Source organism: Equus asinus, chromosome 20, assembly GCF_041296235.1.
Source record: "Equus asinus isolate D_3611 breed Donkey chromosome 20, EquAss-T2T_v2, whole genome shotgun sequence".
NCBI lineage: Eukaryota > Metazoa > Chordata > Mammalia > Perissodactyla > Equidae > Equus > Equus asinus.
The window spans coordinates 87,470,716-87,492,940 of NC_091809.1; the positions used below are offsets into that span (position 1 = coordinate 87,470,716).

The 22,225-nt window shown below is 35.5% G+C and overlaps 1 pseudogene; it reads right to left on the bottom strand.

The window, feature by feature from the left end:
- Nucleotides 1-4,176: 4,176 nt before the first annotated feature.
- Nucleotides 4,177-4,985, bottom strand: LOC106830118 (olfactory receptor 52E1-like; annotated as a pseudogene).
- Between the last annotated feature and the right edge of the window lie 17,240 nt (nt 4,986-22,225).

Sequence of the window (22,225 nt, forward strand, 5' to 3'; positions counted from 1 at the left end):
AAAACGTAATTCAGGAAGCCAGAGCCCTAATCAGCTGAGAATGTGCCAACTGAGATGGCCTTCAGGATGTATATTTTTCTGAAATTCAGATATGTGCATAGCTATTTTTCTAATTTATGGGGATGATTCTGTAAGCAAGCAGAAGGTCAATCAAAGAAAATAGTGTCTATCAATGAGTGCACTGAATGCTTCATAAGTATTCTCACTCAAATTTCAAAACAACTCTGTAGGTGAGCCAGTATTATCATACTAGGTTTATAGGCAAGCAAAGCTAAGGTCAAGACAGTTTAAGGAATTTGTCTCAGATAACTCATAAACATAAGTTGTACCATTAGAATTTGCACATGTGTCTCTCTCCATAGTACTAAATTTCCTTTGGGCAATAGTGCTTTTGCTACAGTAAATATAGAAGTAGGAAGCAATTATAAAGTAAAAAGAAAAAATAATCTTGCATTCAAAACTGTACAGTTATTAAAAGCCTTTAGACCCAGGAAAATTATGAAAGTAACTTTACACAGTTAGTACAATATTCATGTTTTTTAAAATAATTTCTTCCTATATGACTCCATGTAGTGTTTAGAGTCAGATGCTAAAACAAAAAAGAAATGTATACGTTCTTTAAGAATAAGAAGAAAGAAGTTGAGAGTTTAGAACATAAATCACCATATCTAGAATTAGTGGGGGTTTGGGGCGGTCTCAGGGTGAGGAAGAGGTGAGACTGGAAGAAGGAAAGAAAACCCTGAGGATTGGAGTGGGTCTTGGTGACTAGAGCAGTGAAAACATGCTGACTTTTTGGGAAGTACACAAAGTAAAGGCAAGTGAATCTGAGGGAGCTATTTTTGGCTAGGAAAATGTCTTAGCGTTAAATTGTAAAAAAATATAACCAGACTTTCACTAAGACCATATTTCAATTCCATTTCCTATTGTGCTGATGATAGCATCTGATAAGTAGATCCTCATTAGAAACTCACAGGCATTACTTCTATGTAAAAGGACATTTCAATGATTTAAACTATAATCCAAGAGTGTCATAAATGTGGAGAAGTTTAGTCTTTGGAAACCCCTTGGTCAAAGCTTCTCTTGTCACATCCAGAAGAAAAGTCAATCCTCTCCTTTGTATCTGTGGTTTTACCACCATTATGGGACATTAATCTGTTTCAATATTTTCATTATAGTAGCTCTAATTCAGCATTATAGATATTTGTTGTATAAAGCAATAACCACAACCTACATCTAATGTTTAAAGCAGACACCAAGAACACATCATTATATTATTTTTTATTGAGCTTAGATAGGTTCAGTGCCAAAAGTTCTCAACAGAGTACTCCTGACATTCACTATCCATTGATAGATGTTAGCCTTACAGATGAACCAGTACTCTCAGCCCCACCCTTTCTCAAAAGTTGTAAAGGTACGGATTTAATTGAAAGCCTCATGATTTACATAGTTTCAGATCTTGGCTAGCAGATAGATCCACTTACTAGACTGTTCTTGCCAAGCGATGTCCACTCAGTGTCAAATTCACCCATGACCTCTTTCTGTCCATTATCAGAACCCATCTCCCTATTGTCGCTGATTAAGAATCAGTAGTTTGGTGTTCAGGGGCAACTCTTTCAACTCAGGCAAACATATTTATGTCTTCACTCTCCCCCTTACTAATGACCTTAAGAAAATCATTTCCTGAGCTTTATTTTATTTATCTGTAGAGACTAAGATAATCATAGTATCTACTTCGTATGGCTTTAGAAGCTAATAAAATAAGGTGCTGCATATGCGGTGCCTAATAAAATGTGTTGACACTAGATCCCTAGTACATTAACTGGAATAATTTGACATTTTTATTATCCACAGGTATGAGTCTTTGTGCTAATGTTTATTTTTCTAAATAAAACATAACTGCTTATTAATATCATAAATAAGATCCCAGAAGGGGCCGTGTAATGGAGTCCCCACCATTCAGTCTAAAGTGAAAGTTAAGACTCTAATCTAATTAAATTAGGAACTGTGTTTTAAAGTATCTTCATAGTGTCCCAGGCACACATTATTGTATAGGGAAGAAGTGGTGAAAGTTTTAGGACTCCTTCATTGATACCCATTTATGGAACGATTTTCTTCCTGAGCTAAATATACAAATTTCTTGAGTTTTATTCTGAAACATGGAATTTGTAGATTAGATTCAATGCAATCAGAATACAATGAGACTATGTACCTCAAATTCTCATTTTTTTATCACTCAAACTGTGAAAAACATTGTCACCTTTACAGAATCTGATCATTGAACACTGGTTAATACACAAATGGAACAAGCATTGACATCCTTGTTTTGCAGCTCAGAGTGCAAAGGTCATCTCCAAGCCCTTGCAACTAATAAGATACAGAAACTATTTCAAAAAGGTCACTCTACTGACTATCACTGGGATGTCCATGGTTCTGGACTCTGATCACTCACCCAGGCTCATATCTATGGTGAAACTGCACCATACAGTGTCTGGGTGCTCCCGCTCTATGGGGGTAGCTGGAATAAATGAGCCTGGCACTTTCGTCAGTGACAAATCTGTAAGTGGTACTACCTGATGTGACATCCAGAAGCTCTCCTCACTGTCCACTGTGCCGAGCTGCCCCACTTGTATGAGCCTTTTTGTGGGAGACTCCCACAAGTATAAAATATGACATGTGCTACTTCCTCAAGGACAACATTCTGCCTCTTCTTGCAGCATCAGGCTGGCATCTCGCACAGGGTGCCTCAAGAGGAATACTGTATGCGAAGGCTGTAGCTCCCCTGAGAAAGACATCCTGGTCGGTGTCTTCAGGGAGTGAGAGCATCTGAGAGCTTGAGTCAAGCACTGTGAAATGTCTTTGTCCAAACTTGCATCTAGGAAGCCAGGAATACCTTTGCATTTTGTCTGTTGAGCATACTGGTATTTTTGTGTGGTTCATCTTCCTTTCCATCCTTTATATCCATTAATTTTCTCTAATTATTTTATTCATGGTCTGGTCATATTTGAGGTATATATATAGTATATATATAGTACACGTATATACTATATATACATATATATTCTAATCACTCATTCACATTTCTGAATTAGTAGTTATACTCACTGCTTTATGTAAGTAATTCCATTTTAAGTTGTATAATAACATGTTGACACCTAAATGTTTTCTTAAACTTTGATCACCTGCATCATAGTCTGTTTCTATATTAAATCATAGCAGAGAGGTAAGGAAACTGCCCTAAAACTAAATAACTCAATTAAAATTCTGTGTTACATCATAGTTGTGTGACTATGTGTAAGTTACTTAACTTCTGAATCTCTACTTACTTATTATAAAATGTGAATTAACTGAAGAACCAAATGTAGCTCCCAGAACATTGAAAGGTGTAAGAAATATCAGATTCCATTAGTGGGCATATTACCTCTGTTTCACAGTGTTAATATGACTCTTAAATCACATGGAGTTGTGGGGTGTTTCTTCCCATTCGTATGCTATATAAGCAACCAATGTTTCTTACTAGTGGTGTTTTGTATTTATTTACATGTAAAATTTATGTCCTTAGTTTTGTTCTATAGTTTATTAATATGTTCATGTTGAATATTTCTTTTACTCTGCTGAGAAATAAGAGGGATTCTATTCCAACTAAGAAAATGCTACTTGATCCAAAATAATATTGTTAATATGTAATATTATTATTGTCTCAGTTTCCTCAGCTATGGAAATGGAATAATAGGTAGTAACTATTCATTATCGTAGTTATAAAAATTTAAAGAGCTAATACTTGCAACTTATGAAAACACTGGTTCACAATATTTGTCTATTTTTCTACTATTATTATTATGCTAGTCCATTTTTTAAACTTCTTGTGCTTTTTCCTGTGATTTTTTTTCATTTGTCATATAATTTTTGACTTTTGTAATGGGTGGCTAGAACTATGCTTTATTAAATATTTACTATTGTTTATTCTGGTTTAATTTTTCTAAGATGAATGAAAGACTATAAATCGGCATATAATATACCATCTTCCCCCAACATTGTTATTGCGATTTTGAGAGTAGAGAATAAGTTCAATTTACTCCTACTCAAGCCTTGCAATCTTTGAAGATCAAATTTCATAATTTATTTCTGAGAGTTCTAATGATGCTTTCTCTTATCTGCTTATCCACATTCTTCTTCAGCTTAAAAGTTGGCAAGAAGAATGTGGATGTATTGAGGAAAATGTTGGCCAAACCAATAGGTCATGAAGGAGAAAAATTTTGGAGTATAGAAAGCCAACATGACACTGACATGGTAGCCACAAGTGCCGAGTGACTTCAGTTGAGCATCCCTGGAAGGTAGGCGGAAGACAGTATGGAGAATCTGCATATAGGATGATAATGGCTATGATGTCAAACACCAAGCCATAGATGATGTTAACCTTGATGTTAGCACAGGATAGGCAGGCAATGCCCATGTGCTTACAAGAAGTTTGGGAGATGATTTGGTGCCCACAGAAGGGTAACCTGAGGATAAGCAGAACGAAGAGCATTTCACTGGCTAAGGATCTCAGGAGGATGCTATAACTGATACCACCTTGTTCATCAGCACCAATGTGTAGCAAAGAGAGTTAGAGATGACCAGATAGCGATCATAGACCATGACCACAAGAATAGTTGACTAGTGCATAAGTGGATGAAGAAGATCCCAATGAGGCAGGCTTCAAAAGTGGTTTCTCTCAGGTTGGACCAGAAGATGCCAAGCATCTTAGAAATGGTGGATGTGGACAGGCCAAGGTCAATAGATGACAGAATGGCCAGGAAGTAGAACATGGGAAGATGGAGATGATGTTCAGTTTGAATTACAAAAAGAATTGTAATATTTCCCAATAGGGTGGTCCAATATACAACACAAAATGGAAAAGTGATCCACATATGCACATTTTCTAGCCCTGGAATTCCCATCAGGAGGAAAAAGCAGGGATGGAACTGTGCATCATTACGAGGGACCATGCTTCTGTGGTACTTTTACAACTGCACATATCATAGGCTAGATGACTCATTCAGTGAGAGGCTCCAGCTCTTCTTGTCCAACGTTATTAATTTTCTATAGAATTACAGAAAAATATGTTTAATCTTTTCTAAACACCAAGCCTACCATGACATAACTGCATTACTTTTTTGAAAACTGAAGAATATATTGTTTTCATTTGATTTCAATCCAGCTAATCATATTTATTACATTTATTTTCATTCATTTCTATAACATAATTAAATAAACTTTTTATGAAGGACCAATAGAAAATCAGGCAAATGGCTAGATATTTGGTATATGGAGATGAATCATATGTTGTTACTCTTCTTAAGGAAGTTCTATAAGCTTAGGAATTAAACCAATAATAAAATATATGTTTTCTCTGGGACTTTAACAAATACGTTTTCCTTTTTATCCCAGGCAGCAGCCATCTCATAGTCAATTGGTACAGCCCATGGAGAATTTGCACAAAACCCTTTTAAAAGTACCAAACCTACTGAATAAAGCCACTAAGTCATCTCCTGGATCTTTTTCATCAGAAACAACATCATTGTAATTAGGGTAACCTGTATTAAATACAGGAAATCCAGATTCATGGTGAATAGAATTGATATAGTTGAGATGGCCTCACCATTATATTTTACAATTGACTATTGGAAACAGCAGGAGAGATAATGAAGAACTCGTAAGAGGTTTGGTTTATAGCAGCAGTAGCAGTGGCAACCGAAGGTTGACTTTAGTTACACGTAAAGAACTTACATTTGAATATTTTATGCGGTGTTAAAGTTTCACCATTAAGGTGTGGGTGGGAGATAATTTTAATACTTGTATAGAAAGAATTCAATACAATACTAAAGCAAAATAACGCCAAACTGCATTAAAATAAAGTAAATCTAGTATTTACGCATCATTAGCATCACTTCTGTTTTACGTCATATGACAAAAAGACCTGACTATACATTTCTGGTAGGCTTCAACTGATGTTCTTGGCTGCTCATCCTCTGCTATTTTCTCCACAGTTAGATCTTTCTCTTCCAATAGCTTTGGTCATGAGAGTTATAAAGAAAAGTTACAGAATTATGCCAATTGAAACCTTTTCAGGTGGGACATCTAAAGCTGCATGAAAATCCTTTCTGGTGTCCTTTGACTGGTTTCATTTCCTATTTGCTTCTGTAAATACGTTAAACTTCGTTTTTCGCAGAGTGCATCTTATTTGTACATTTCTTCTTTAACTTTGAGCACTTTCTATTGTCTCCCTAGGAAATTAAGGTGATTATGCAAGTGATATTCTGAACCTTTTCACCCTTCTCTTACTTAGTTGTACAAGTGTTTTTACTCCAGTGTGAAAATAATACTTGCACCTCTACTTTGGATCTTACCTCCTTTCCAGTCTGCATATTCAATTAACGCTTATTGTATTTTGTCTGCAGCACTATATTGATCTGCTTTCATATTTCATTTAATCATCACACAGCTATATAATGATAACACAACTATATGAGGTAGGTTCTATTATTCACTTTTAAATATCAGAAATTGAGGTGAAGTAGAATTAAATAGGAGTAAAGATAGCCATGCAAAGAATACTGGACTTGAACCTGGGCAGTCTAACTCCAAAGCCTGGTTCCCTAACCAACAAGAGATTGTACTACATGGAAAAATGTCATGCAGTCTAAATTATACCAAGGTAGGAATACATGTTCAGTTAGACATCTATTAAGAAATCAAGGAAAAGATGCCCAACTATTTCTCCTTCTTGAATAGACAACTGTACATTCTCCCCATATTTGAATTACAAACTCAGTGTTGAGGATTCTGGAGATGTTAATCTTTGTGTGTTTAACTGTGGGTGTGAGTTCCTAAGGTTAATAAGCAAGGAGTGGGGAAAAGGTTCAGAGGACAAGTTTCAAACCACTATTTTTACAGATTCAAAGGATAAAAAGGTCCACAGATTTTAGGTTATTTTTTTTAAATAATGAGAAATGGATAACCAGGTGAAAACTAATGACAATGAACTAAAGGAGGAAGTAAGTCCTTGGTACTGAGGCAATAAATAGGACTATTTTAACATTGTTGCTAATAAGAAGTTTCAGATCTTATGCCTTAATACTGGGTTCCAAGTCACCTAATGAACGAGACAGACTTAAGGCATGTGGAAGCCTGGAATGAGGTAGACAATGCACATAGTAACCTAGTAATTTGACTATAGTGACAACTAATTACAAAAATAGGACTTTGTGACCTGAATTTTAGCAGTCATTAGACTCCAGGATATTGGTTTATCTTATGAAACACAGTCCACCTCTATGAAAATTTCTCTAGAAAATGGAACACCTATAACGCTAAATTGGAGCCTTCACACTACTTCATGTTTGTTTTTTTCTTTGTTCTTTAAGAAATTGCTTAATACTAATTATAAACATCTATGTATTACTAATCCTACTCCTTTAACTGGATAAACAATCATTCTCCAGTTTGATTCAACTAAAGAACAAGTACAATAGTCACCACCTAGTCTATAAAATCATAGCCCCATACATGGATCAAGTTGTTTCAAATAGCCGGGTATATACTGTCGATAAATTTAGTTCTCTAGAAAACTCTATTTTCTTCTGTAAATTGTTTACTTATCATTCTTCCAGTTCCCTTACTATTCACTCTCTATTTATAATTATTCTCCAAAAGAAAGATACACAGGAGGAGATTAATCTGTTCCCTAATATTTAATAAATGAAAAAGCAGAAATAATTCATTGAATTAAAATTTTTGGAATTTATAGACATCTAGTAAATAAAAGACCTTTCAGGTGATAAACGCAATTCAGCTTGTGGGAGGATGAACAGCTAGTTCCTTTCCTTACTGTCTTTTGTAGTCCCATTTGTTTCTGAACCATCGCTTTTATTGATCTAACTAAAATCAAGAAACTCTGACCATTAGTGTCCTAAGAACATGTTCAAGAATTTTTTTGGTCCTTACTCTGTACACAATGGGGTTGAGTGAAGTGGGCACCAAAAGGCACATATTTGCAAGAAAAATATGGATATGTGCATGCACACTTTTCCCAAAACAGTGAATGAAAATGGAAAAACTAGTTGTGAAAGAAAAGACAAAAATGACAAAGAAATGAGATCCACACATGTCCAAAGCCTTAATGCTAGGTTCTCGGGATGGCAGGCGGAATACAGAACGAAGTATGAAGCTGTAGGATACAGCCCTGAAATGGCATCACATGAGGCAATGATAGAAGCCACACTGAGAGGATAACCCTTGGTGTCCATACACACCACCTTCACCACAACTATGAACTCACAGCAGATGTGGGCAGTAATTCATGTTTTGATGTAACAGCAATTTGAGCAGGATAGAGTGTGGAGCAAAGAACGCCACACCCTGAATCACCAATAATAATTAGTAATAGTAATTAGTAAGAGTAAATATAATTAGTAATATTAAATAGTAATTAGTAATAATAATTGCTAATAACAATACCCATTATAGTGATGTGAACATGAGTTAGAATGGTGGTATGGTGCAGTGGATGACAAAAGGCCACATAATGGTCAATGGCCATGGCCAAAAAGAAGTCCAATTCCATAGCAGTAAGCTATGAGTGAAGAACTTTTGGGCCAGCCAGGCATCAAAGGTGATGTCATGGTCTCTGAGCCAGAAGGGACAGAGCATGCGGGGCAGCGTAGAAGTGGACCGGACAAGGTCAGTGACAGAAAGCATGCATAGAAAGAGGAGCAGAGGCTCATAGAGGCTTCGCTCGGCCCTCACCACAGCCAGTATGGTCTCATTCCCCACCACAGCCACCAGATACCTTGAGCAGAATGGAGTCTTGATCCAGTCACGCCGGTGCTCTAGTCCTGAGATGCCCATCAACAAGAAGATGACAGGAGAGGGACGCGAAGTGTTAGGAGGAGGCATGATGATTTTTCCTTTGCCTTTTATCAGTACTTCTAAAAGTAAAGTTGCTATGTCAAGGTGATCACAACCAGATGCTGAAAATATGGAGATTTTGTTCAGGAAGGCCATTAATGATGTTTTGTTAAAAACAATTCAAATTCAAAATGCTCATAATCTGGAGTATTAAATTTACTGGAACCAGATTAATAAAATTAGTAATAACATACCAAATTACTGAGTTTAGAAGTACAGAAAGTTAATTCAGATACCATTTTATATTACCTCAGGGACCTCTAAGTTACCGTGTCCCTTCATTACCTGTAAAAACTTCCATTTGTAGTCATATTGGTACTTAATTCGACTAATATTTACTGAGCAGTTACCGTGTTTCTCCTTTGAGCTGGCATTCAATATTTCTCTCATGTGAGTGAGTTTTCCAAAACTGGAAGTGATCAAGCAGAGGCCTTGTGAAAATTTCACGGAGTTATTTAAATGACCCTTACTTGGGAATAGAAATAAATAGTCTCTGTCCCTCTCTGTGTGGACATGATATTGAAGTCTTTGGCATAGCTTTTGAAATAAGATTAACTCAATCTTTGTCTTCATTCTTTCATTTGCTGCTCTGCATATGTGACTAACAGACAAATAAAATATTCTGAAGTTGCTGTTTTCCTGTTTATTTCCTTCTACCATGCACCCTTTAAGTAGGCACATATTATGTTCTTTTGAACCAATAGGTAGATATTGTTGAGGATAACGTATTTCTTAACAATAACCCCACTCATTACCTTCTCATCCTCATTTTTTCTTCAGATTTAGATCATTTCACTGTGCAGATGGATCCTAACTGTGCTCCTGAATTTGTTGATCCAGAAACCCACAGTCTAAAACATGCACAGTAATTTACTTATTCGATTTGTAAATTGACCCAATGATGTCTGAGATATAAGTTACTGACTAAAGCAGATTTCTATATACTTCTTCCAATAGTTTCAAATGGATAGCTAAATCTCCATGGCAGAGAATCCCTGGGATACAGTAGTTGAGCATGAGGCAGGGAGTAGGAGGGTTAAAGAAGAAAAGGACTCTTAAGTTATCACAAATGCATGAGTCATAGAGAAACCCTTGGTTACTAATTTTCTGTTTCCCCATCTTCCATAAAGGCAGTACTTGGTACTTGCATAGTACTGCCATTAGCTTTTAAGGAGAATCTGCTTTCAATGCCTCAAACAAATCGTTATGAATATAGCAGGTACTAATAAGAACTTACAGAGAGTTACCTCTACATATGCTTTCCAGAATCATGCCAGCACGTTTATGTTCTCCAAATATCATTAACTGAGGAAATAGTTTCTAGGCTTTCACAATTACATTTCTGGACTTAGCATAGTGAAAAATGCTTGAAAAATGTAAATATCTTTTTTTCATTGTTTAGCTTTAAACAAGTGATTATATTTTAACTTTAAGCAAGTAATTTATAAAGCAAACAATTACTGGATGGGAGGGAAGGATGGGTTATGTAGAAATGATAGCAAGGAATCTCATTAAGTTTAGTGAGTCAGGGAAAGCCTTCTTGAGTAAATGGCACTTAGGTTGGACTGTGAAGCATATATGATTTCAGCCCATGGGATTTGGATATAAGTGTATAGGTATATACATGAAATCTATCTATCTATCATCTATCTATCTATCTGTCTATCTAACTACACACACACATAAACAAAGAAAAAGGAAAGGAGCATAAACATTGTTCCATCAGAAGGACAATCATGATGTAATGAATTAAAATATAGTGTAGTTGGGACTCAGTCTACAAAGAGATTCAAGTGAGATGAGAGTCTATAGATAAACAAGGATCTCCACACACTCATGTGTAATCACATAAACGACAGGAAATTTTATAATCCAATTTCTAGACCAGTGGCTGTCACTCATTAAGTACTCAATAAGCACGTGTTGTAGGTACAAATACAACACAGAGCATTGCAAGAGCAGAATTGGGAAGTGCACACATTCACAGATTCATACAACAGTTTCCAAAACACTTTTATTTGTACAAACACACATGGTATGATCTCTATGCTATCATCTTCCCAAAAATGCCAATCTGTGGTTGAGTCTGGAGGTCACGAGATTTCCATACTTTTGTTCCTTAAATAGATTCGTACAATATGAAATTTGTCAAAATGAGAAATAACTCACATTCTATGATATCCTTAAAGAAAATCTTTGATTCTTAGAATCTAGTTTTTTATTTATTTCACCCATAGGAAGGTGAAATGTGTATTCCTTCTGTTTCAAAGGATTGTATTTCCTCCCTTTGATCTAGGTAATTTGGAAAATAAAAAGATGTCTGAGGGTCTCATGTCCTTTAAAGTTGTACTTAGATCACTCAGACTATCTCTTTCTCTATACCCCTCTCTAGTTTCATAACAACCTTAGTTAGCTCATAGAGAAACTGATTCAGAGCCAAGAAGTAACTTAAACATTTAGTTTCTTTATGTAGCAGCTTAAACGTGGTAATCTCAGAGGATAAGCAGGAATAACACCTGACACAAAAAGGTCCTTATGGAATCATTGGGAAAACAGGGTGTTTGTATTGTTGGTGACGTGGTTAGAATACTAACCTTCTTATTTCAAGGATGCTAATTTACCTGTGCATTAGGCTTATAGCTGTAGATGTAGCCATCTCTCAGTATTTTGATATGCTGCATCAATCACTTAGAGCCAGTCCCAAAGAAAATTGAAAAGACGCAGAACACATTCTTTATTCCTTAAAGACATCAGCTTCTTTCCAATGTCAACTTGGGACATAAACATTGCAGGCCAGACGAGAATGGGATGATATATTTAAAATGTTGGAAAAAAAATCAGGAATTCTATATCTGGCAAAACTGCTCTTCCAAAATGAGGGAAAAAATAAGATATTCTCAGATAAACAAAAGCTGAAGGAGTGCACTACCACTAGACCTGCTCTACAAGAAATGCTAAAGGGAGTCATTTATGGTAAAGTTAAAGAAAGATAGAAAGTATCTCAAATCTATGCAAAAACAAAATTCTTCTGAAGGATAAGTACATATACAAATATAGAAAATAGTATCATCACAATTATGGTTCATAACTCCAATTTTATTATTCTACAGGATTCAAAAGACAAAAGCACAAACATAATTATAAATCTATGTTAATATGTGCACAATATTTAAAGATTAACGACATTGACAACAAAGTGTGAGAATGGAGGTCTGAAGGAGTAGAGATCTTGTATGTATTGAAGTAAAGTTGTTTTCAGTCTTAAATATATTGTTACAACTTTAGAATGTTATATTTAATCCCTGTGGCAACCACAAAGAAAATATTTATAAAACATGCACAAAAGGAAATGACAAAGGATCAGAAGTTGCCACCACAAAAAAAGTTATAAAACATACTGAAAACTAATAACCAAAGTGGCAAAAGTAAGTTCTTCCCTATGAATAATTATTTTAAACGTAAATGTTTGAAACTACTCAGTCAAAACACATAAAATGGCAGAGTGGATTAAAACAACAGGATCCAGCCTTCCGTTTTCTAGTCCAGCATGTGTGAACCTGGAAAGTGACACTCTGGCCTAGCAACAAATTAAAAGCTGAACCAAGTGGAAAATCAACAATTCTTTCTAAATTCATTCAGAGAAGTAAGGTCACAAAGCAAACTGCTGCCCTCAAAATTGAAGAAACCAATAAGTGAAGACACCAAATCACAATTTGCCAGAGCATAAGTCTCCATGGCAACCAGTGCCAGGACAGGAAAACATGAACTGTAATTGAGTAATTACTGCAGGCTTAGTATAGGCAAGTCTGTGAGATAAACTCCACCTGTTGATGGGCCTCTACACTTTTGTGAGTTTTACCTCCAGGAACTCACCAAGTTCTCACTGAAAAATCTGCTCATGCTTCTGGCAGGGAGAGGGGAATGTTTGCCATTTTGAAATACACCAGAGAATTCTCTTCTTTTTAATAAGGTCCGCCTTCAGGAAAAACTGCTTAACGAGACGCTAACCTGTGTAGGGGAGGAAGAGATTTCCTCTACCCACTGTGGGCTCTTCTGGCTGGAGAATGAATTAAATTCACATGAGACAGAATATCAGGAGAAAATTAAACAAAACTTTATAACACATATACATGAGAGAGGCCCAGGCAAGCTGAGCAACTCACCAAAATGGCTGAAGCTCCTCACCTTAAATATCATCTTCAGCTAATGACAAAGGAGGATGTTGGGAGTGGAGGGGGAGTCAGATCATGGGAGATTACCACACAAGTACAGTAAACAAATGCAGACTTAAGTCCTTGCCTTTGGCATTGATTAAGAGTTTCTAGAGATAAGGTCATTCCCCCCTTCTTTATGGTACAGAGAGGGAGACACCTTTACAGGTGGAGATTTCCTTTACAATGTAAATGTCTCCTAATAAAGGCCAAGCAAGTTCCACTCCTCAGAGCCTCCTTCCCATCTGCAGTTTATTAAAAGTAACCAGCCCCAAATAATCCTCATGCCAAAGAGACATATCTTGGGGTGGCCAATGCCAGTCCCCCACACCTGCTAGAGTTTTATTAGAGTCTAACTGATGTGGAGGAATGGAAATACTCAATTCCATCCAAAAGTAAGCAGGAGAAAAGAAATAAGTAGAGTTGAACTAAATGAAATTGAAAACAGAGAATTAAGAGAAAATCAACTAAACTGATAGCTAGTTATGTTGAAAGATCAATAAAATTGATTTATATCTAGCCAGGCTAACTAAGCAAAAGAGAGAGAGGAAGCAAATTATTAATATCAGAAATGAAAGAAGGGTCATCACTGTAAGTCTCATGGGCATTAAAAGGATAATAAAGGAATACTATGCATACCTCTATTCCCATAAATTTGATTACCTGGATGAAATGGAGCAATTCCTTGAAAGACACAATATCCCAAAACTCACACAATAAGAAGTAAGCAATCTGAGTTGGCCTATATCTATTAAATAAATTGTCTCAATAATTAATAATATTCCAAACAGAAAGCACCAGGCCGAGATTGGTTTACTGGTGAATTCTACCAGATACACAAGGAATAAAGTATATCTACTCTTTACAATCCATTTCAGAAGATAGAAAGAGAGGGAATACTTCCTGACTCATTCTATAAGGCCAGCAACCTTCCCAAATTGAGTCAAGAAGAAATACAGACTTTCAATAGACCAATCACCAGTAAGGGCATTGAAACAGTAAAAACCTCCCAAAAAATAAAACTCCAGGACCAAATGACTTCCCTGGTGAATTCTATTGAACATTCAAAGAAGACTTAATACCTACTTTCTCAAACTCTTCCAAAAAATTGAAGAGGAAAGGAAGCTTCCTAAGTTATTCTACAAAACCAACATTACTCTGATACCAAACCCAGACAATGACAACACAAAAAAAGAAACATAAGACAATATCACTGATGAACATAGATGCAAAAATCCTCAACAAAATACTAGCAAATGAAATACAACAATACATTAAAAAGATCATACCCCATGAACAAGTGGGATTTATTCCAGGGATACAGGGATTGTTCGACATCTGCAAATCTATCAATGTGATATACCACATTAACAAAATGAAGAATAAAAATCACATGATCATCTTAATAGATACAGAGAAAGCATTTGACAAGATACAACATCCCTTTTTTGATAAAAATTCTGAATAAAATAGGTATAAAAGGAAAGTATCTCAACATAATAAAGGTCACATATGACAAGTGCACAGCTAATATCATACTCAATGGAGAAAAACTGAAAGCTATCCCTCTAAGAACAAGAACCAAACAAGGATGCCCACTTTTACCATTTTTATTTAACTTAGCATTAGAAGTCTTAGCCAGAGCAATCAGGCAAGAAAAAGAAATAAAAGGATCCAAATAGGAAAGGAGAAAGTGAAACTGTCACTTTTTGCACATGACATGATTTTATATATAGAAAATCCTAAATAATCCACTAAAAAAACTTTTAGAAATAATAAACGAATATGGTCAAGTAGCAGGATACCAAATCAACATACAAAAATCAGTTGTGTTTATCTATACATAAACAATGAAGTATCAGAAAGGGAAATTAAGGCTACAATCCCATTTACAATTGCAATAAAATATTTAGGAATAAACTTAACCAAAGAGGTGAAAGATTGGTACACTGAAAACGAAAAAACATTGTTGAAAGAAATTGAAGAAGACACAAAGAAATGGAAAGATATTATGTGCTCTTGAATTAGAAGAATTAACATAGTTAAAACATCCATCCTTCCTATAGAAATCTACAGATCCAATGCAATCCCTATCAAAGATCCAACAACATTTTTCACAGAGAGAGAGAACAAAGAATCCTAAAACTTATACAGAACAACAAAAGACCCTGAATAGCCAAAGAAATCCTGAGGAAAACGAACAAAACTGGAGGTATCACACTCCTTGATTTCAAAATATACTACAAAGCAATAGTAACCACAACAGCATGGTACTTGCGAAAAACAGACACAGAGATCAAAGGAGCAAAATCGAGAGCCCAGAAATAAACTCACACATCTATGGACAGCAATTTTCAACAAGGGAGCCAAGAACACACAATGGAGAAGCAAAAGTCTCTTCAATAAATGGTGTTGGGAAAACTAGATAGCCACATGCAAAAGAATAAAAGAGACCATTATCTTAAACCACGCACAAAAATTAACTCAAAATGGATTAAAGTCTGGAATGTAAGACCTCGAACCATTAAACTTCTAGAGGAAAACATAGGCAGGACACTCTTTGACATCAGTCTTAGTAGCATATTTTCAAGTACCATGTATGACCAGGCAAGGGAAACAATAGAAAAAATAAACAAATGGGACTACACAAGCTAAAACGCTTCTGCACAGCAAAGGAAACCACCAACGAAACAAAAAGACAACCTAACAACCGGGAGAAGATATTTGCAAACCAAATATCTGATAATGGGCCAATATCCAAAATACATAAAGAACTCATACATATCAACAACAAATAAACTAACCCAATTAAAAATGGGCAAATGATCTGAACAGACATTTCTCCAAAGAAGATATAAAGATGGCCAACAGCCATATGAAAAGATGTGCAACACCATTAAGTATTAGGGAAATTCAAGCAAAAATTGCAATGAGATATCACCTCATTCCTGTCAGAATGTTTATAATTGATAAGACAGGAAACAATAAGTGTTGGAGAGAATATGGAGAAAAGGGACCCTCATATACTGGTGGTAGGAGTGCAAACTGGTGCAGTCACTATGCAAAACAGTATGTAAACTCCTCAAAAAACTAAATGTAGATCTACATATGATCCAGCTATTCCACTGCTGGGCATTTATCCAAATAACATGAAAACATGAATGCATAAAGGTACATGCCCCCTATGTTCATTGCAGCATTATAAACAATAGCCAAGACTTGGAAGCAACCTAGGTGCCCATCAAGGCACAAATGGATAAAGAAGATGTGGTATATATATAATACAATACTACTCAGCCTTAAGAAACGATGAAATCTGGCCATTTGTGACAACATGCATGGACCTTGAGGGTATTATGCTAAGTGAAATAAGCCAAAGGGAGAAAGACAAATACCATATGATCTCACTCATGTGTAGAAAATAAAGACAACGACAAACAAATAGAAACAGAGATTGGGTTGGTGGTTACCAGAGGGGAAGATGGGAGGGAGGAGGGTAAAAGGAGTAATTAGGCACATATTTGTGGTGATGGATTGTAATCAGTCTTTGGGTGGTGAACATATTGTAATCTACACATAAATTGAAATATATAATGATGTACACCTGAAATTTATAGAATATTATAAACCAATGTTACCACAATAAAAATAAGAAGAAAAAAACAGAGTTCAAACACTTTAACAGACTCCTCACCAAATAAGATATACTGATTGCAAATAAATATATGCAAAGATGCTCCACATTTTATATCACATATATAGGTTGAAAGATAAAAAATGGGAAAAGACTTTCCATGCAAATAGTAAACAAAATACAGCAGGGATAGTATAGTAATATCAGGCAAAATAGACTTTAAATAAAAAATTGTTATAGGAGAGAGTCATTGTCTAAAGACAAAAGCTCATTTCAGCAAGATATGCCAATTGTAAACATATATACACCAAATATAAGAGCTCTTACACATATGAAGCAAAAATTGACTGAATTGAAGGAAGAAATAGACAGCTCTATGATAATCATAGGCGACTTCAATATCCCACTTTCAATGATAGACTGAACAACCAAACAGAGGATCAATAATGAAATAGGTGATGAATAACATGATAGAACAATTGGACCCACCAGACATATTCAGAACGTTCCACTAAACAATAGAAGAATATACACTTTTCACAAGTGCACATGGAACATTCTCTACGATAGACCATATTTTAGGGCACAAGATAAGTCTTAATACATGTAGAAAGACTGAAATCATATAAAGTATATTTTTCAATCATAATAGAATGAAACTAGAAGTCAATAAAGAAGGAAAACCGGGAACTCTAAAAATACGTGGAAATTAAACAACACAATCAATAAATCAAGGAAGAAATCAGAAGAGCAATTAGAAAATATCAAGAAAAATGAAATGAAACTCAATATTCCAAACATATGAGATGCAACAAAACAATGCTAAGAGGAAAATGTATAGCCATAAACCCTTACATTAAAAGAGAAGAACCTAAATTTTCACCTTAAGGAACTCTGAAAAGAAAAACAAACTAAACCTAAAGATATCAGAAGGAAAAAAATAATAAAAATTAGAGCAGACAAGGAAGAGAAATAGAGAACGGATTAATGATAGAGAAAAATCAATGAAACCAACTCTCAGTTCTTTGAAATGATAACAAAATTGATAAACTTAGCTACATTGATAAAGAAAAAAAAAGACAGGGGCTGGCCCAGTGGCACAGTGCTTAAGTGCGCATGTTCCACTTCTGCGGCCCTGGGTTTGCCGGTTCGGATCCTGGGTGTGGATATGGTATCACTCGGCATGCCATGCTGTGGTAGGCGTCAGACGTATAAAGTAGAGGAAGATGGGCATGGGTGTTAGTTCAGGGCCAGGCTTCCTCAGCAAAGAGAGGAGTATTGGCAGCAGTTAGCTCAGGGCTAATCTTCCTCAAAAAAGAAGAAAAAGAAAAAGAAAAAAGAGACATAATTCAAATAACTAAAATCACAATGAAAGAGGGGACACAACCAATTTTACAGAACTAAAAAGCATAAAAAATTTGTATAACCCAAATTAAATAGAAAATTTCTTAGAAATACATAACTACAAAGACTGAATCACAAGGAAATGCAGTATAGAAATTGACTTAGTTATAACTAGTAAGAAAATTGAATCAGTAATCAAAAACCTTCCAACAAAGAAAAACCTGGGACAAGATGGCTTCACTGGTGAATTCTATCAAATATTCAAAGAAGAATTAACACTAATTCTAATAATGAGAATTATTAGATTATAACTCTAACATTATAACACTATAAATTATAACACTAACGCTAATAATGAGAATTAACTCCTCAAACCCTTTCAAAAAATTGAGGAAGAGGAAACACTTCCAAAGTCATTTCTTTGGGCTACTATTATCCTGATATGAAAACCAGAATAGACACTACAAGAAAAGAACTACAGACCGATATGCCCTATGAATATTGATACAAAAATTCTCAACAAGTACTAGCAAACAAAATTCAACAGAATGCAAAAAGATTATACCAAGGCCTAAGGAGATTTATTCCAGGAATGCAAGACTGGTTCAACATATGAAAATCAATCAATGTAATACACCAAATTAACAGAGTGAAGGGATGAAAAACTCATATTTGATCATCTCAATTGATGCAGAAAGTAAATTTTTACAGTTCAACACCCTTTCTTGATAAAAACACTCAACAGGGGCTGGCCAGGTGGAGCAGAGGTTAAGTTTGGATGTTCCATTTCTTGGCGGCCCGGGGTGCCCCAGTTTGGATCCCAGGTGTGGACATGGCACCACTTGGCAATAGCCATGCTGTGGTAGGCGTCCCATGTATAAAATAAAGGAAGATGGTCATGGATGTTAGCTCAGGGCCAGTCTTCCTCAGCAAAAAGAGGAGGATTGGCAGTAGTTAGCTCAGGGCTAATCTTCCTCAAAAAAAAAAAAAAAACCCGTCAACAGACTAGGAATAGAAGGAAACTACCTCAGTATAATACAGGCTATAGCTGGGGAAACTCACAGATAACATCATACTCAAGGGCAAAAAGATGAAAGCTTTTCCTCTAAGATCAGGACCAAGACAAAGATGCCCACTTTCACCATTTCTATTCAGCGTGGTACTGGAAGTCCTAGCCAGATCAGTTAGACATGAAAAATAAATAAAAGGCATCAAACTGAAAAGGAAGAAGTAAAAATATCTCTGTTTTCATATGACGTAATCTTATATGCAGAAAACCCTAAAGATTCGCCAAAAGTAGTGTTAAATATAATAAGCAAATTCAATAAAAATGCAAGATAAAACAGCAATGCACAAAAATTAGTTGCATTTTTATACACTAATGATTAACTTCCAAGACGAAAATTAAGAAAACACTTCAATTTACAGTAAAAAAAATCAAAGTACTGGGGTAAAGAAGATAGTGATAATAGTTTGGAGATATGATCAAAAAAATAAAATATTTAAGAATAAACAATCAAATAGGTGAAAGATTTGTGCATTGAAATCTGCAAAACTTTGCTGAAACAAATTAAAGAAGACACAAACAAGTGGAAAGACACCTCATGTTCATGGATTGGATGACTTGATATTTTGAAGGCGTCTATACGACCCTTCTCTGAGGAAGATATACAAATGGCTAATAAATATATAAAAAAGATGCTCAACATCTCTAATGGTTAGGGAAATAGAAATCAAGATCACAATGAAATACCACTTCACACTCATTACAAAGCTATTATAAAAAAAAGTAAGAAAAGAAAGGAAAAGAAAAGAAAAGAGCAAATGTTGGCTAGGATGTAGAGAATTTCGAAGCTTGGTAAACTGCTGATGAGAAAATAAAATAGTCCAGCTATTACTGAAATAATATGGCAATTCCTCAAAAATTAAATATAGAGTTACTATATAATCCAGTAATTCCACTTCAGGGTTTATACCCAAAAGAATTGAAAGTAGGAACAAGATAGATATATGTACATCTATATTCACACCAATATTATTGACAAGAGTCAAAGGTGGAAGCAACCCAAGTGTCGATTCATAGATGAAAGGATAAACAAAAGGTGACTTATACATACAATGGAATATCATTTAATCTTAAAAAGGAAGAAATTCTGACACATGCTACAACATCGATGAACCTTGAAATCATTATGCTAATGAAATAACCCAATTGTGAAAGGCAAATATTGCATGAGTCCACATATTGCAAAGAACGTAGATTAGTTAAATTCATAGAGACAGTAAAGAGAATGGAGGTTAACAGGAACTGTGGGGATGGGACAATGGATAGAGTATTTCAATTTAGGAAGATGAAAAAAAATCTGGAGATGGATGATGGTGATGACTGCACAACAATGTCAATATACTTAGTGCCACTGAAGTATACACCTAAAAGTGATTAAAATGGTAGATTTTGTGCTATGTATATTTCACACTAATACATAAAAAGTCTGAGAAGAGTAAGAGTTTAACAAATTTATGTAGTTGGTAGGGAGCACCCAGAATCAAGGAACTTCATTCACAGAAACATGATGTTTGTGTGTGAAACAGCAAGGAGATACAGAAAATCCCGAAGCACAGTAAAGTAGATGGTGGTCACAGTTTGGAGATAACATTCCATAAATGTTATGGGACAGAAAGTACTCTAAACTTTCTGAGACCTTTGGATTGTATATAGAAGCAACAGCAGATAAGGCAAGATAATTCCTTAAGAACAATAACAATTAGTTAATAACTTGGGAAATAAGGGACTTTCTTTTTCTATACAAAGTTGATGAAAATATTTAGTAGTCTATACCAATTCTTATCAAACAAGTCACTGTCTCAAGAATTTTCTGGAGTACCTTTATTAGTAATTGTCCTTGGATCTGTGAGGAAAAGTGCGTTCATATCTTAGGATTTTTTTAACTTTGAGCATGAATGTGTGAATGGGGAGCAGGTGCATCAGAAATATGTTGTCCTGATTTTAGAGAAGAATAATGCCTAAAAAGACCACAATGCAAAATTGTACTCATTTGAATGTAGTAAGTACTTCTTGTGTGTATATTTTTTGTATCTATGTTTGTGTATTTGGGAGTAACATCTTTCTCTGCATTTTGTGTGTTTCTTTTGTCAGCTTCTCTTCCACTTCCTCCTTCCTGGACAAGAATTTCAGCCCCTTCCTAGGAGACACTGAAATCATAGTCCTAAAACTTATGGTCAGAGGGAGTTTATGAAATGAGTTTATTTTGAGAGTTGTGCCTTAGGAGACCAAGGGCCAGAAGTCTCAAACTCTATTCTCTGGGGTGAGTATAAAAGAAACTCTCTAGTTCCCATTCCTGCTGGAGATAAGTTATACATTGACCAAGGAATCTAAGACAGCCTTAACCAGAATCTCTCTGCTGATGGGTAAGGGTGAAGGCTTGAAATGATTTTCATAAGGATGTGTTGTGCATCCTTCATGACTCTGCTATACACACTACTAAGAGTGAGGTCTTTGATGGCAATTTGTGGTATATTCATTACTCAGTAGTCAGGAAATGTGGAGACTGTTTTAATATTTAGCAATTTCTATTCTCTCTTTCACGGCACTAGAAAAATTCAAGTTAGTAAAGGACCTTCACTGAAAATAGGCTCAAAAAACAGATGCCAAGGGGTCAGCCTCATAGCCTGGTGGTTAAGTTCGGCACACTCTGCTTCAGAACAGCCCGAGTTTACAGGTTCAGATCCCAGGCATGTACCTACACCACCCATGAGCCATGCTGTTGCAGCGACTCACATATAAAATAGAGAAAGACTGGCACAGATGTTAGCTCAGGGCTGATCTTCCTCACCAAACAAGTAAGCAAAAAAAAAAAACACGAAAAAACAAAAAACAGACACCAAAGGAAGCAGCAGGGAACTAAGTCCTGGAAGAGGGACTTCTGTATCTTCTACTGTCAGAGGACTTCTGATTAGTCAGCTTATCAGTATTTTTAAAGATCTTCAAGATATATTTATCACGATTTTGGGGCTTTTACTTTCTCTAGATAGCTTAAATTTAGCGAGGGACTGAACATTTTTATCATTC